The sequence below is a fragment of the Podarcis gaigeae genome (assembly GCF_964106915.1).
Source record: "Podarcis gaigeae genome assembly, chromosome: 5".
In the NCBI taxonomy this organism is placed as follows: Eukaryota; Metazoa; Chordata; class Lepidosauria; order Squamata; family Lacertidae; genus Podarcis; species Podarcis gaigeae.
This window is the reverse complement of record NC_139681.1, coordinates 4,853,078-4,856,599: the sequence shown is the minus strand read 5'-3', so window position 1 is coordinate 4,856,599 and position 3,522 is coordinate 4,853,078.

Here is a 3,522-nt window from a genome sequence, read left to right as displayed (position 1 = left end):
ACTAGGGGTAACGGCCTTGGTGCTGTCTTGACCAGGTTCACGTGTGCAATTCCTAATTAAATGGGAAGGGGAACCACAGCGAAAACAGTGTCTAGCTGCAAAAGCATTTACTGTGTGCTCAAACTCAGCATCAACACTCTTAGGCACAGCATAACTCCCCTTTAAAGACAAACCTCTTTCTCTTTGCCTTTTATCCTGTTCATCTGCAAGCCGAGATGAAATGTATTCAAGGGTTAATTCAGTTGAAGGCATAGCTTCCAAAGTTAGAGCTAGAGTCTCATAGCTTTTATCAAGAGAAGACAACAATATGTATGACTGCTGCTCCATTGAGAAAGGAATGCCCAGCTCTCTTAGTTGATTAAAGGCAGACACCATTTTGGCAATATGTTCTTTTACACACGCTCCTGGTTGGAGACGTAAATCAAACAAACATCTTGTAGCATGGATCTTGGCCCCCGCAGTGTTTCTGGAATTTAGCCGCTGCAGAACCGTCCAGACCTCATGCGTGTTCTTTAACTCAGAAACGTAAGGCATTTGCTCTGGTCCCACTGCCAAAACTAGTAGACCTTGGGCTTTCCTGTCACGTTTCTGTGAAGCTGCTGCTGCTGCTTTGTCTTCTGCAGACGCGTCTGCAGCTGCCTGTAAAGGCGGTGCTTCAGTACAACTCCACAACTCTTTTGCTTGCAACCAAACCCTCACTCTAGCCTTCCAATCTTGCCAATTTTTCCCATTGAGTCGCGTAAACGGGACAGAAAAACTTTCCTGGGACTCTGCCATCCTCCCTGGGGCTTAGGAACGATACTCACACACCTGTAGACCGTCTCCCAGCTGCTGAGGTGGCTCCTTGAGGAATAAGACGTCTTCCAGCGAGTACAAACTGCTCAGTGCCTGTTTAAAACTTTTCTAGGCACGTTGCAGGACTCAAGCTGCTTTGAAGGCTTTCGTTGTCGGCAACCGCTTCTGACTTCGCTCCAGTCCTTTCATAAATCACTCTGAACTGCACTCCTTAGCTCCTTCTTGACGTACAAACATCCATAACCTGTCCCATTAAACTTTAATTAGTTTAATGTAAATGCCCAGTGCGCTTCCATCGTCACAAGTCCCACTACAGCAGAGTATTTCGCACAGCAGTTGAAGAGCAGGAGAGGCAGTATCTTTTCAAAGAGGAGTCTTGGAGCATGCGGTTTGTAACTCAAAGATAAGGTTTATTTACAAAAACAAAAACAACCCTGGCGAAGAACCACACATCTCAGCAAACACGCCCAAAAAAGGAGGAGAAAGGAAGGGAAGAACAAACACACAGGAGACTATTTATACAAACTCATGTTCCTGGAAGCCTAATGACCTCCAGCTGCTCAGTGATTAGAGCGTTTCTGCTACCTTTTAACCCTTTGATAGCAACAGGTGGCAGGCCTGAGATACACCATCTCTCTCTAGAAATGAAGCAGTGCTTTAGGACAAAATTAGACCTGATGGCAGCAGACACAAGAGTACATCTTGGCACCTGAGGCAAACCACAAATGACATCCAAGAAAAAAGGGGAACAAGGCATGGAATAAAGATCACCATGGACCATGGACCAAATGAACAAAGCAATAGGCTGTCATCAAACTGCTGTCATTAGCAGTACTATTGTTGTGTGAAGATACAACATTTGTTACTCCATTTATCTAATGGTGCTGTATGCATGTTCAGGAGTCTCACTGCAGAATTGGAAGGGACCCTGAGGGTCATCTAGTCCAAGCCCCTGCAATAGGCAGAAATCTCAACTAGAGCATCTCTGACAGGTGGCCATCCAACCTCAAATGAAGGAGAGCCCACCATATACTTTGAGAAGGTTTGGGACCACATCAGCCCCTAAAACACTTTGATTGGTGCCCCCCCGTCTCTTAGTTTTGTCTGAAATGTTGGAGGTAGAGCCCGTCCAAGACATTTTGCTGCCTGAGGCAAACCAGAAAAAACCCTGGGAACTGTAGCTTGTTAAGAGCATAGCTGGCAAGCGTCCCTGATTTGGAGGGACAGTCCCTTATCCCAGCGCCGTGTCCCACTGCTGTCCCTTATTGATGGATGTCCCTTAAATTTCCCGGGTTTCAAAGGAAGCAGCTCCTCTCCCTCCCTGCCTGCCAGCCAGGGAGGAGGGAGGCTCCAACTGTGTTGCTTGGCTGCCTGGCCTGCCCTCCTCTGGCCTCCTCTCACCAGCCTCGGCCCCCAGGAACCCCTCCCCGCCGGGACTGGAAGGAGCCTTGGGCCCTTCTGCCGCCATTCTCGTGGCCGCCAAACTGAGCGTCTCTGCCTGGGGCCTCCCCTCTGCCCGTCACCGCCGCTTCCGCTCCTGCTAGGCTGTACTGTGGCTGTGCCGCCGAAGAACCCAAATGAGATGGGCAGCCTGGCATGGTCTATGAATTGATGAGGAGCCTTGAGAGGAGAGCGAGGGCAACCATAGAGAAAGCAGTTCAGAGAGAGGAGGAAGAGGCGGAGGCGTGGGCAGGTGTTCCAAGGGCTATAAGGACCACAAGTGCTTCTCCCATAGATTTGTAGTGGTAGACTAGCATAGATGGTCTGATCTGCAGGTTTACTTCAGGCGCTATTTCCCTCCCCCTCCCGCCCCACCTGATGGAACTGAGAGCTGCAGATGGAGCAGGAGAGAAAAGATACAGAACTGCAGCAGCATCTTCGTAGCTTGGACTTCGTTTTGCACGAAACGTGGTTGCTGCTTGTAGTTATTTAATCAGTGGCGTAGCGTGGGTTGTCAGCACCTGGGGCAAGGCAAGTAATTTGCACCCCCTAACCCGTGGATTTGCGCCCCCTAACCAGTGGATTTGCGCCCCCTAACCCCCCGATGTTGCGCCCGGTGCGGCCGGCCCCCCTGCACCCCCCACGCTACGCCACTGTATTTAATTGCAGTGTTTCATCGGCTGGTGTCTTGAGCAGCAACCTCTGGAAACGAAGGGCTAAAATCCAGTGCTGCTCTCCAAAATTATCTGGTCCCTTTTAACTGGTTGACTAAGATCCCTTATTTTGGCTGCTGGTCCCTTATTTTCAACTCTGTAAGTTGACAGCTATGTAAGAGTGCTTAAAACAATCCTGGGCACTGCAGTTTGAGGGTGGCTAACAATGATCCTGGGAATGGTAGTTCGTTAAGGCTACTTAACAAAAAACCAAGCTACTGGAATGAAGGGGTTGAAGAGAACCCTCCCCTCCAAAAAACCCCCCTATTTTCAACCATCTGACTCTGAATACCTTTCTTCTGCGCTGAACACACGTCCCCCTTCTTTTCCTTTCCATTTTTCCAGCCTCACAAACTATGAACCCCGAGATTTGGGATCTACTCCCAATGTTGGATTTCGGGGTGTTAACCGGGTTTGATGCATCAGCTACTCAGTTTGGGAGCGGCTGCTACAAAACGTGGAGTTCACTCTGCAAGCGCCGGCAAAACTTGGGCACCCGTTTCGAGGGCCCCCCATATTTCGGGGTTTGTAGTTAATGAGGGTCGTTCCCCCCCCCCCTTTGTGTGGCTCCTCC